The sequence below is a fragment of the Phyllobates terribilis genome, unplaced genomic scaffold (assembly GCF_046119375.1).
Source record: "Phyllobates terribilis strain yellow unplaced genomic scaffold, ASM4611937v1 Scaffold_10__3_contigs__length_209671492, whole genome shotgun sequence".
In the NCBI taxonomy this organism is placed as follows: domain Eukaryota; kingdom Metazoa; phylum Chordata; class Amphibia; order Anura; family Dendrobatidae; genus Phyllobates; species Phyllobates terribilis.
Window position 1 is genome coordinate 5,072,513 of NW_027362770.1, and position 14,588 is coordinate 5,087,100.

The window sequence follows — 14,588 nt, forward strand, 5'->3', positions numbered from 1 at the left end:
TTCACTTTTTTGTGAAAATATCCACTAAATGAGGGAATAATATGTGTGAGGGTACCCCAGGAGAGTTCCAAATGTGAGTGGGTAGAATATATATCCCACGGCGGTAAAATTGAAAAAAGTTGAAAAATTTTTTTTTTTTGGACTTAGTCATTTTTCCGGCGTTTATCAGACTTTCAGATAGGGCAAATGTCAGTGAGCATTCCGATTTCATATCCAGAGCGATTCACCCAATGAATCCTTGATATTTAGTCGTTTTCAGCCAATATTTTGGATTTTTGAAAATTTCACTTTTTTTGTGAAAATATCCACTAAATGAGGGAATAATATGTGTGAGGGTACCCCAGGAGAGTTCCAAATGTGTGTTTGTAGAATATATATCCCACGGGGGTAAAATTGAAAGAAGTTGAAAAATTATTTTTTTTGGACTTAGTCATTTTTCCGGCATTTATCAGACTTTCAGATAGGGCAAAAGTCAGTGAGCGTTCCGATTTCAGTTCCAGAGCGATTCGCCCAATGAGTCCTTGATATTTAGTCGTTTTCAGCCAATATTTTGGATTTTTGAAAATTTCACTTTTTTTGTGAAAACATCCACTAAATGAGGGAATAATATGTGTGAGGGTACCCCAGGAGAGTTTCAAATGTGTGTGGGTAGACTATATATCCCACGGGGGTAAAATTGAAAAAAGTTGAAAATTTTTTTTTTTTGGACTTAAGTCATTTTTCCAGGATTTATCAGACTTTCAGATAGGGTAAATGTCAGTGAGCGTTCCGATTTCAGTTCCAGAGCGATTCGCCCAATGAGTCCTTGATATTTAGTCGTTTTCAGCCAATATTTTGGTTTTTTGAAAATTTCACTTTTTTGTGAAAATATCCACTAAATGAGGGAATAATATGTGTGAGGGTACCCCAGGAGAGTTCCAAATGTGTGTGGGTAGAATATATATCCCACGGGGGTAAAATTGAAAAAAGTTGAAAAATTTTTTTTTTTGGACTTAGTCATTTTTCCAGCGTTTATCAGACTTTAAGATAGGGCAAATGTCTGTTAGCGTTCCGATTTCAGTTCCAGAGCGATTCGCCCAATGAGTCCTTGATATTTAGTCGTTTTCAGCCAATATTTTGGTTTTTTGAAAATTTCACTTTTTTGTGAAAATATCCACTAAATGAGGGAATAATATGTGTGAGGGTACCCCAGGAGAGTTCCAAATGTGTGTGGGTAGAATATATATCCCACGGGGGTAAAATTGAAAAAAGTTGAAAATTTTTTTTTTTTGGACTTAGTCATTTTTCCAGCGTTTATCAGACTTTAAGATAGGGCAAATGTCTGTTAGCGTTCCGATTTCAGTTCCAGAGCGATTCGCCCAATGAGTCCTTGATATTTAGTCGTTTTCAGCCAATATTTTGGATTTTTGAAAATTTCTCTTTTTTGTGAAAATATCCACTAAATGAGGGAATAATATGTGTGAGGGTACCCCAGGAGAGTTCCAAATGTGTGTGGGTAGAATATATATCCCACGGGGGTAAAATTGAAAAAAGTTGAAAAAATTATTTTTTTGGACTTAGTCATTTTTCCGGCGTTTATCAGACTTTCAGATATGGCAAATGTCAGTGAGCATTCCGATTTCAGTTCCAGAGCGATTCGCCCAATGAGTCTTTGATATTTAGTCGTTTTCAGCCAATATTTTGGTTTTTTGAAAATTTCACTTTTTTGTGAAAATATCCACTGAATGAGGGAATAATATGTGTGAGGGTACCCCAGGAGAGTTCCAAATGTGTGTGGGTAGAATATATATCCCACGGGGGTAAAATTGAAAAAAGTTGAACAATTTTTTTTTTTAGACTTAGTCATTTTTCCAGCGTTTATCAGACTTTCAGATAGGGCAAATGTCTGTTAGCGTTCCGATTTCAGTTCCAGAGCGATTCGCCCAATGAGTCCTTGATATTTAGTCGTTTTCAGCCAATATTTTGGTTTTTTGAAAATTTCACTTTTTTGTGAAAATATCCACTAAATGAGGAAATAATATGTGTGAGGGTACCCCAGGAGAGTTCCAAATGTGTGTGGGTAGAATATATATCCCACGGGGGTAAAATTGAAAAAAGTTGAAAAAATTATTTTTTTGGACTTAGTCATTTTTCCGGCGTTTATCAGACTTTCAGATATGGCAAATGTCAGTGAGCATTCCGATTTCAGTTCCAGAGCGATTCGCCCAATGAGTCCTTGATATTTAGTCGTTTTCAGCCAATATTTTGGTTTTTTGAAAATTTCACTTTTTTGTGAAAATATCCACTAAATGAGGGAATAATATGTGTGAGGGTACCCCAGGAGAGTTCCAAATGTGTGTGGGTAGAATATATATCCCACGGGGGTAAAATTGAAAAAAGTTGAAAATTTTTTTTTTTTGGACTTAGTCATTTTTCCAGCGTTTATCAGACTTTCAGATAGGGCAAATGTCAGTGAGCATTCCGATTTCATATCCAGAGCGATTCACCCAATGAGTCCTTGATATTTAGTCGTTTTCAGCCAATATTTTGGATTTTTGAAAATTTCACTTTTTTTGTGAAAATATCCACTAAATGAGGGAATAATATGTGTGAGGGTACCCCAGGAGAGTTCCAAATGTGTGTTTGTAGAATATATATCCCACGGGGGTAAAATTGAAAGAAGTTGAAAAATTATTTTTTTTGGACTTAGTCATTTTTCCGGCATTTATCAGACTTTCAGATAGGGCAAAAGTCAGTGAGCGTTCCGATTTCAGTTCCAGAGCGATTCGCCCAATGAGTCCTTGATATTTAGTCGTTTTCAGCCAATATTTTGGATTTTTGAAAATTTCACTTTTTTTGTGAAAACATCCACTAAATGAGGGAATAATATGTGTGAGGGTACCCCAGGAGAGTTCCAAATGTGTGTGGGTAGACTATATATCCCACGGGGGTAAAATTGATAAAAGTTGAAAATTTTTTTTTTTTGGACTTAAGTCATTTTTGCAGGATTTATCAGACTTTCAGATAGGGTAAATGTCAGTGAGCGTTCCGATTTCAGTTCCAGAGCTATTCGCCCAATGAGTCCTTGATATTTAGTCGTTTTCAGCCAATTTTCTGGATTTTTGAAAATTTCACTTTTTTGTGAAAATATCCACTAAATGAGGGAATAATATGTGTGAGGGTACCCCAGGAGAGTTCCAAATGTGTGTGGGTAGAATATATATCCCACGGGGGTAAAATTGAAAAAAGTTGAAAAAATTATTTTTTTGGACTTAGTCATTTTTCCGGCGTTTATCAGACTTTCAGATATGGCAAATGTCAGTGAGCATTCCGATTTCAGTTCCAGAGCGATTCGCCCAATGAGTCCTTGATATTTAGTCGTTTTCAGCCAATATTTTGGTATTTTGAAAATTTCACTTTTTTGTGAAAATATCCACTAAATGAGGGAATAATATGTGTGAGGGTACCCCAGGAGAGTTCCAAATGTGTGTGGGTAGAATATATATCCCACGGGGGTAAAATTGAAAAAAGTTGAAAATTTTTTTTTTTTGGACTTAGTCATTTTTCCAGCGTTTATCAGACTTTCAGATAGGGCAAATGTCAGTGAGCATTCCGATTTCATATCCAGAGCGATTCACCCAATGAGTCCTTGATATTTAGTCGTTTTCAGCCAATATTTTGGGTTTTTGAAAATTTCACTTTTTTTGTGAAAATATCCACTAAATGAGGGAATAATATGTGTGAGGGTACCCCAGGAGAGTTCCAAATGTGTGTTTGTAGAATATATATCCCACGGGGGTAAAATTGAAAGAAGTTGAAAAATTATTTTTTTTGGACTTAGTCATTTTTCCGGCATTTATCAGACTTTCAGATAGGGCAAAAGTCAGTGAGCGTTCCGATTTCAGTTCCAGAGCGATTCGCCCAATGAGTCCTTGATATTTAGTCGTTTTCAGCCAATATTTTGGATTTTTGAAAATTTCACTTTTTTTGTGAAAACATCCACTAAATGAGGGAATAATATGTGTGAGGGTACCCCAGGAGAGTTCCAAATGTGTGTGGGTAGACTATATATCCCACGGGGGTAAAATTGATAAAAGTTGAAAATTTTTTTTTTTTGGACTTAAGTAATTTTTCCAGGATTTATCAGACTTTCAGATAGGGTAAATGTCAGTGAGCGTTCCGATTTCAGTTCCAGAGCTATTCGCCCAATGAGTCCTTGATATTTAGTCGTTTTCAGCCAATTTTCTGGATTTTTGAAAATTTCACTTTTTTGTGAAAATATCCACTAAATGAGGGAATAATATGTGTGAGGGTACCCCAGGAGAGTTCCAAATGTGTGTGGGTAGAATATATATCCCACGGGGGTAAAATTGAAAAAAGTTGAAAAAATTATTTTTTTGGACTTAGTCATTTTTCCAGCGTTTATCAGACTTTAAGATAGGGCAAATGTCTGTTAGCGTTCCGATTTCAGTTCCAGAGCGATTCGCCCAATGAGTCCTTGATATTTAGTCGTTTTCAGCCAATATTTTGGTTTTTTGAAAATTTCACTTTTTTGTGAAAATATCCACTAAATGAGGGAATAATATGTGTGAGGGTACCCCAGGAGAGTTCCAAATGTGTGTGGGTAGAATATATATCCCACGGGGGTAAAATTGAAAAAAGTTGAAAATTTTTTTTTTTTGGACTTAGTCATTTTTCCAGCGTTTATCAGACTTTAAGATAGGGCAAATGTCTGTTAGCGTTCCGATTTCAGTTCCAGAGCGATTCGCCCAATGAGTCCTTGATATTTAGTCGTTTTCAGCCAATATTTTGGATTTTTGAAAATTTCTCTTTTTTGTGAAAATATCCACTAAATGAGGGAATAATATGTGTGAGGGTACCCCAGGAGAGTTCCAAATGTGTGTGGGTAGAATATATATCCCACGGGGGTAAAATTGAAAAAAGTTGAAAAAATTATTTTTTTGGACTTAGTCATTTTTCCGGCGTTTATCAGACTTTCAGATATGGCAAATGTCAGTGAGCATTCCGATTTCAGTTCCAGAGCGATTCGCCCAATGAGTCTTTGATATTTAGTCGTTTTCAGCCAATATTTTGGTTTTTTGAAAATTTCACTTTTTTGTGAAAATATCCACTGAATGAGGGAATAATATGTGTGAGGGTACCCCAGGAGAGTTCCAAATGTGTGTGGGTAGAATATATATCCCACGGGGGTAAAATTGAAAAAAGTTGAACAATTTTTTTTTTTAGACTTAGTCATTTTTCCAGCGTTTATCAGACTTTCAGATAGGGCAAATGTCTGTTAGCGTTCCGATTTCAGTTCCAGAGCGATTCGCCCAATGAGTCCTTGATATTTAGTCGTTTTCAGCCAATATTTTGGTTTTTTGAAAATTTCACTTTTTTGTGAAAATATCCACTAAATGAGGAAATAATATGTGTGAGGGTACCCCAGGAGAGTTCCAAATGTGTGTGGGTAGAATATATATCCCACGGGGGTAAAATTGAAAAAAGTTGAAAAAATTATTTTTTTGGACTTAGTCATTTTTCCGGCGTTTATCAGACTTTCAGATATGGCAAATGTCAGTGAGCATTCCGATTTCAGTTCCAGAGCGATTCGCCCAATGAGTCCTTGATATTTAGTCGTTTTCAGCCAATATTTTGGTTTTTTGAAAATTTCACTTTTTTGTGAAAATATCCACTAAATGAGGGAATAATATGTGTGAGGGTACCCCAGGAGAGTTCCAAATGTGTGTGGGTAGAATATATATCCCACGGGGGTAAAATTGAAAAAAGTTGAAAATTTTTTTTTTTTGGACTTAGTCATTTTTCCAGCGTTTATCAGACTTTCAGATAGGGCAAATGTCAGTGAGCATTCCGATTTCATATCCAGAGCGATTCACCCAATGAGTCCTTGATATTTAGTCGTTTTCAGCCAATATTTTGGATTTTTGAAAATTTCACTTTTTTTGTGAAAATATCCACTAAATGAGGGAATAATATGTGTGAGGGTACCCCAGGAGAGTTCCAAATGTGTGTTTGTAGAATATATATCCCACGGGGGTAAAATTGAAAGAAGTTGAAAAATTATTTTTTTTGGACTTAGTCATTTTTCCGGCATTTATCAGACTTTCAGATAGGGCAAAAGTCAGTGAGCGTTCCGATTTCAGTTCCAGAGCGATTCGCCCAATGAGTCCTTGATATTTAGTCGTTTTCAGCCAATATTTTGGATTTTTGAAAATTTCACTTTTTTTGTGAAAACATCCACTAAATGAGGGAATAATATGTGTGAGGGTACCCCAGGAGAGTTCCAAATGTGTGTGGGTAGACTATATATCCCACGGGGGTAAAATTGATAAAAGTTGAAAATTTTTTTTTTTTGGACTTAAGTCATTTTTGCAGGATTTATCAGACTTTCAGATAGGGTAAATGTCAGTGAGCGTTCCGATTTCAGTTCCAGAGCTATTCGCCCAATGAGTCCTTGATATTTAGTCGTTTTCAGCCAATTTTCTGGATTTTTGAAAATTTCACTTTTTTGTGAAAATATCCACTAAATGAGGGAATAATATGTGTGAGGGTACCCCAGGAGAGTTCCAAATGTGTGTGGGTAGAATATATATCCCACGGGGGTAAAATTGAAAAAAGTTGAAAAAATTATTTTTTTGGACTTAGTCATTTTTCCGGCGTTTATCAGACTTTCAGATATGGCAAATGTCAGTGAGCATTCCGATTTCAGTTCCAGAGCGATTCGCCCAATGAGTCCTTGATATTTAGTCGTTTTCAGCCAATATTTTGGTATTTTGAAAATTTCACTTTTTTGTGAAAATATCCACTAAATGAGGGAATAATATGTGTGAGGGTACCCCAGGAGAGTTCCAAATGTGAGTGGGTAGAATATATATCCCACGGCGGTAAAATTGAAAAAAGTTGAAAAATTTTTTTTTTTGGACTTAGTCATTTTTCCGGCGTTTATCAGACTTTCAGATAGGGCAAATGTCAGTGAGCATTCCGATTTCATTTCCAGAGCGATTCAACCAATGAGTCCTTGATATTTAGTCGTTTTCAGCCAATATTTTGGATTTTTGAAAATTTCACTTTTTTTGTGAAAATATCCACTAAATGAGGGAATAATATGTGTGAGGGTACCCCAGGAGAGTTCCAAATGTGTGTGGGTAGAATATATATCCCACGGGGGTAAAATTGAAAAAAGTTGAAAAAATTATTTTTTTGGACTTAGTCATTTTTCCGGCGTTTATCAGACTTTCAGATAGGGCAAATGTCAGTGAGCATACCGATTTCAGTTCCAGAGCGATTCGCCCAATGAGTCCTTGATATTTAGTCGTTTTCAGCCAATATTTTGGTTTTTTGAAAATTTCACTTTTTTGTGAAAATATCCACTAAATGAGGGAATAATATGTGTGAGGGTACCCCAGGAGAGTTCCAAATGTGTGTGGGTAGAATATATATCCCACGGGGGTAAAATTGAAAAAAGTTGAAAAATTTTTTTTTTTGGACTTAGTCATTTTTCCAGCGTTTATCAGACTTTAAGATAGGGCAAATGTCTGTTAGCGTTCCGATTTCAGTTCCAGAGCGATTCGCCCAATGAGTCCTTGATATTTAGTCGTTTTCAGCCAATATTTTGGTTTTTTGAAAATTTCACTTTTTTGTGAAAATATCCACTAAATGAGGGAATAATATGTGTGAGGGTACCCCAGGAGAGTTCCAAATGTGTGTGGGTAGAATATATATCCCACGGGGGTAAAATTGAAAAAAGTTGAAAATTTTTTTTTTTTGGACTTAGTCATTTTTCCAGCATTTATCAGACTTTAAGATAGGGCAAATGTCTGTTAGCGTTCCGATTTCAGTTCCAGAGCGATTCGCCCAATGAGTCCTTGATATTTAGTCGTTTTCAGCCAATATTTTGGATTTTTGAAAATTTCTCTTTTTTGTGAAAATATCCACTAAATGAGGGAATAATATGTGTGAGGGTACCCCAGGAGAGTTCCAAATGTGTGTGGGTAGAATATATATCAACGGGGGTAAAATTGAAAAAAATTTTTTTTGGACTTAGTCATTTTTCTGGCGTTTATCAGACTTTCAGATAGGGTAAATGTCAGTGAGTGTTCCGATTTCAGTTCCAGAGCGATTCGCCCAATGATTCCTTGATATTAAGTCCTTTTCAGCCAATTTTCAGAATTTTTTGAAAATTTCACTTTTTTGTGAAAATATCCACTAAATGAGGGAATAATATGTGTGAGGGTACCCCAGGAGAGTTCCAAATGTGTGTGGGTAGAATATATATCCCACGGGTGTAAAATTGAAAAAAGTTGAAAAAATTATTTTTTTGGACTTAGTCATTTTTCCGGCGTTTATCAGACTTTCAGATATGGCAAATGTCAGTGAGCATTCCGATTTCAGTTCCAGAGCGATTCGCCCAATGAGTCTTTGATGTTTAGTCGTTTTCAGCCTATATTTTGGTTTTTTGAAAATTTCACTTTTTTGTGAAAATATCCACTGAATGAGGGAATAATATGTGTGAGGGTACCCCAGGAGAGTTCCAAATGTGTGTGGGTAGAATATATATCCCACGGGGGTAAAATTGAAAAAAGTTGAACAATTTTTTTTTTTGGACTTAGTCATTTTTCCAGCGTTTATCAGACTTTAAGATAGGGCAAATGTCTGTTAGCGTTCCGATTTCAGTTCCAGAGCGATTCGCCCAATGAGTCCTTGATATTTAGTCGTTTTCAGCCAATATTTTGGATTTTTGAAAATTTCTCTTTTTTGTGAAAATATCCACTAAATGAGGGAATAATATGTGTGAGGGTACCCCAGGAGAGTTCCAAATGTGTGTGGGTAGAATATATATCCCACGGGGGTAAAATTGAAAAAAGTTGAAAAAATTATTTTTTTGGACTTAGTCATTTTTCCGGCGTTTATCAGACTTTCAGATATGGCAAATGTCAGTGAGCATTCCGATTTCAGTTCCAGAGCGATTCGCCCAATGAGTCCTTGATATTTAGTCGTTTTCAGCCTATATTTTGGTTTTTTGAAAATTTCACTTTTTTGTGAAAATATCCACTAAATGAGGGAATAATATGTGTGAGGGTACCCCAGGAGAGTTCCAAATGTGTGTGGGTAGAATATATATCCCACGGGGGTAAAATTGAAAAAAGTTGAAACATTTTTTTTTTTGGACTTAGTCATTTTTCCAGCGTTTATCAGACTTTAAGATAGGGCAAATGTCTGTTAGCGTTCCGATTTCAGTTCCAGAGCGATTCGCCCAATGAGTCCTTGATATTTAGTCGTCTTCAGCCAATATTTTGGTTTTTTGAAAATTTCACTTTTTTGTGAAAATATCCACTAAATGAGGGAATAATATGTGTGAGGGTACCCCAGGAGAGTTCCAAATGTGTGTGGGTAGAATATATATCCCACGGGGGTAAAATTGAAAAAAGTTGAAAATTTTTTTTTTTTGGACTTAGTCATTTTTCCAGCGTTTATCAGACTTTAAGATAGGGCAAATGTCTGTTAGCGTTCCGATTTCAGTTCCAGAGCGATTCGCCCAATGAGTCCTTGATATTTAGTCGTTTTCAGCCAATATTTTGGTTTTTTGAAAATTTCACTTTTTTGTGAAAATATCCACTAAATGAGGGAATAATATGTGTGAGGGTACCCCAGGAGAGTTCCAAATGTGTGTGGGTAGAATATATATCAACGGGGGTAAAATTGAAAAAAATTTTTTTTGGACTTAGTCATTTTTCTGGCGTTTATCAGACTTTCAGATAGGGTAAATGTCAGTGAGCGTTCCGATTTCAGTTCCAGAGCGATTCGCCCAATGATTCCTTGATATTAAGTCCTTTTCAGCCAATTTTCTGAATTTTTTGAAAATTTCACTTTTTTGTGAAAATATCCACTAAATGAGGGAATAATATGTGTGAGGGTACCCCAGGAGAGTTCCAAATGTGTGTGGGTAGAATATATATCCCACGGGGATAAAATTGAAAAAAGTTGAAAAAATTATTTTTTTGGACTTAGTCATTTTTCCAGCGTTTATCAGACTTTCAGATATGGCAAATGTCAGTGAGCATTCCGATTTCAGTTCCAGAGCGATTCGCCCAATGAGTCCTTGATATTTAGTCGTTTTCAGCCAATATTTTGGTTTTTTGAAAATTTCACTTTTTTGTGAAAATATCCACTAAATGAGGGAATAATATGTGTGAGGGTACCCCAGGAGAGTTCCAAATGTGTGTGGGTAGAATATATATCCCACGGGGGTAAAATTGAAAAAAGTTGAAAAAATTATTTTTTTGGACTTAGTCATTTTTCCAGCGTTTATCAGACTTTCAGATATGGCAAATGTCAGTGAGCATTCCGATTTCAGTTCCAGAGCGATTCGCCCAATGAGTCCTTGATATTTAGTCGTTTTCAGCCAATATTTTGGTTTTTTGAAAATTTCACTTTTTTGTGAAAATATCCACTAAATGAGGGAATAATATGTGTGAGGGTACCCCAGGAGAGTTACAAATGTGTGTGGGTAGAATATATATCCCACGGGGGTAAAATTGAAAAAAGTTGAAAATTTTTTTTTTTTGGACTTAGTCATTTTTCCAGCGTTTATCAGACTTTAAGATAGGGCAAATGTCTGTTAGCGTTCCGATTTCAGTTCCAGAGCGATTCGCCCAATGAGTCCTTGATATTTAGTCGTTTTCAGCCAATATCTTGGATTTTTGAAAATTTCTCTTTTTTGTGAAAATATCCACTAAATGAGGGAATAATATGTGTGAGGGTACCCCAGGAGAGTTCCAAATGTGTGTGGGTAGAATATATATCAACGGGGGTAAAATTGAAAAAAATTTTTTTTGGACTTAGTCATTTTTCTGGCGTTTATCAGACTTTCAGATAGGGTAAATGTCAGTGAGCGTTCCGATTTCAGTTCCAGAGCGATTCGCCCAATGATTCCTTGATATTAAGTCCTTTTCAGCCAATTTTCAGAATTTTTTGAAAATTTCACTTTTTTGTGAAAATATCCACTAAATGAGGGAATAATATGTGTGAGGGTACCCCAGGAGAGTTCCAAATGTGTGTGGGTAGAATATATATCCCACGGGGGTAAAATTGAAAAAAGTTGAAAAAATTATTTTTTTGGACTTAGTCATTTTTCCGGCGTTTATCGGACTTTCAGATATGGCAAATGTCAGTGAGCATTCCGATTTCAGTTCCAGAGCGATTCGCCCAATGAGTCTTTGATATTTAGTCGTTTTCAGCCAATATTTTGGTTTTTTGAAAATTTCACTTTTTTGTGAAAATATCCACTGAATGAGGGAATAATATGTGTGAGGGTACCCCAGGAGAGTTCCAAATGTGTGTGGGTAGAATATATATCCCACGGGGGTAAAATTGAAAAAAGTTGAACAATTTTTTTTTTTGGACTTAGTCATTTTTCCAGCGTTTATCAGACTTTCAGATAGGGCAAATGTCTGTTAGCGTTCCGATTTCAGTTCCAGAGCGATTCGCCCAATGAGTCCTTGATATTTAGTCGTTTTCAGCCAATATTTTGGTTTTTTGAAAATTTCACTTTTTTGTGAAAATATCCACTAAATGAGGGAATAATATGTGTGAGGGTACCCCAGGAGAGTTCCAAATGTGTGTGGGTAGAATATATATCCCACGGGGGTAAAATTGAAAAAAGTTGAAAAAATTATTTTTTTGGACTTAGTCATTTTTCCGGCGTTTATCAGACTTTCAGATATGGCAAATGTCAGTGAGCATTCCGATTTCAGTTCCAGAGCGATTCGCCCAATGAGTCCTTGATATTTAGTCGTTTTCAGCCAATATTTTGGTTTTTTGAAAATTTCACTTTTTTGTGAAAATATCCACTAAATGAGGGAATAATATGTGTGAGGGTACCCCAGGAGAGTTCCAAATATGTGTGGGTAGAATATATATCCCACGGGGGTAAAATTGAAAAAAGTTGAAAAATTTTTTTTTTTGGACTTAGTCATTTTTCCAGCGTTTATCAGACTTTAAGATAGGGCAAATGTCTGTTAGCGTTCCGATTTCAGTTCCAGAGCGATTCGCCCAATGAGTCCTTGATATTTAGTCGTTTTCAGCCAATATTTTGGTTTTTTGAAAATTTCACTTTTTTGTGAAAATATCCACTAAATGAGGGAATAATATGTGTGAGGGTACCCCAGGAGAGTTCCAAATGTGTGTGGGTAGAATATATATCCCACGGGGGTAAAATTGAAAAAAGTTGAAAATTTTTTTTTTTTGGACTTAGTCATTTTTCCAGCGTTTATCAGACTTTAAGATAGGGCAAATGTCTGTTAGCGTTCCGATTTCAGTTCCAGAGCGATTCGCCCAATGAGTCCTTGATATTTAGTCGTTTTCAGCCAATATCTTGGATTTTTGAAAATTTCTCTTTTTTGTGAAAATATCCACTAAATGAGGGAATAATATGTGTGAGGGTACCCCAGGAGAGTTCCAAATGTGTGTGGGTAGAATATATATCAACGGGGGTAAAATTGAAAAAAATTTTTTTTGGACTTAGTCATTTTTCTGGCGTTTATCAGACTTTCAGATAGGGTAAATGTCAGTGAGCGTTCCGATTTCAGTTCCAGAGCGATTCGCCCAATGATTCCTTGATATTAAGTCCTTTTCAGCCAATTTTCAGAATTTTTTGAAAATTTCACTTTTTTGTGAAAATATCCACTAAATGAGGGAATAATATGTGTGAGGGTACCCCAGGAGAGTTCCAAATGTGTGTGGGTAGAATATATATCCCACGGGGGTAAAATTGAAAAAAGTTGAAAAAATTATTTTTTTGGACTTAGTCATTTTTCCGGCGTTTATCAGACTTTCAGATATGGCAAATGTCAGTGAGCATTCCGATTTCAGTTCCAGAGCGATTCGCCCAATGAGTCTTTGATATTTAGTCGTTTTCAGCCAATATTTTGGTTTTTTGAAAATTTCACTTTTTTGTGAAAATATCCACTGAATGAGGGAATAATATGTGTGAGGGTACCCCAGGAGAGTTCCAAATGTGTGTGGGTAGAATATATATCCCACGGGGGTAAAATTGAAAAAAGTTGAACAATTTTTTTTTTTGGACTTAGTCATTTTTCCAGCGTTTATCAGACTTTCAGATAGGGCAAATGTCTGTTAGCGTTCCGATTTCAGTTCCAGAGCGATTCGCCCAATGAGTCCTTGATATTTAGTCGTTTTCAGCCAATATTTTGGTTTTTTGAAAATTTCACTTTTTTGTGAAAATATCCACTAAATGAGGGAATAATATGTGTGAGGGTACCCCAGGAGAGTTCCAAATGTGTGTGGGTAGAATATATATCCCACGGGGGTAAAATTGAAAAAAGTTGAAAAAATTATTTTTTTGGACTTAGTCATTTTTCCGGCGTTTATCAGACTTTCAGATATGGCAAATGTCAGTGAGCATTCCGATTTCAGTTCCAGAGCGATTCGCCCAATGAGTCCTTGATATTTAGTCGTTTTCAGCCAATATTTTGGTTTTTTGAAAATTTCACTTTTTTGTGAAAATATCCACTAAATGAGGGAATAATATGTGTGAGGGTACCCCAGGAGAGTTCAAAATGTGTGTGGGTAGAATATATATCCCACGGGGGTAAAATTAAAAAAAGTTGAAAAAATTTTTTTTTTGGACTTAGTCATTTTTCCAGCGTTTATCAGACTTTAAGATAGGGCAAATGTCTGTTAGCGTTCCGATTTCAGTTCCAGAGCGATTCGCCCAATGAGTCCTTGATATTTAGTCGTTTTCAGCCAATATCTTGGATTTTTGAAAATTTCTCTTTTTTGTGAAAATATCCACTAAATGAGGGAATAATATGTGTGAGGGTACCCCAGGAGAGTTCCAAATGTGTGTGGGTAGAATATATATCAACGGGGGTAAAATTGAAAAAAATTTTTTTTGGACTTAGTCATTTTTCTGGCGTTTATCAGACTTTCAGATAGGGTAAATGTCAGTGAGCGTTCCGATTTCAGTTCCAGAGCGATTCGCCCAATGATTCCTTGATATTAAGTCCTTTTCAGCCAATTTTCAGAATTTTTTGAAAATTTCACTTTTTTGTGAAAATATCCACTAAATGAGGGAATAATATGTGTGAGGGTACCCCAGGAGAGTTCCAAATGTGTGTGGGTAGAATATATATCCCACGGGGGTAAAATTGAAAAAAGTTGAAAAAATTATTTTTTTGGACTTAGTCATTTTTCCGGCGTTTATCAGACTTTCAGATATGGCAAATGTCAGTGAGCATTCCGATTTCAGTTCCAGAGCGATTCGCCCAATGAGTCTTTGATATTTAGTCGTTTTCAGCCAATATTTTGGTTTTTTGAAAATTTCACTTTTTTGTGAAAATATCCACTGAATGAGGGAATAATATGTGTGAGGGTACCCCAGGAGAGTTCCAAATGTGTGTGGGTAGAATATATATCCCACGGGGGTAAAATTGAAAAAAGTTGAACAATTTTTTTTTTTGGACTTAGTCATTTTTCCAGCGTTTATCAGACTTTCAGATAGGGCAAATGTCTGTTAGCGTTCCGATTTCAGTTCCAGAGCGATTCGCCCAATGAGTCCTTGATATTTA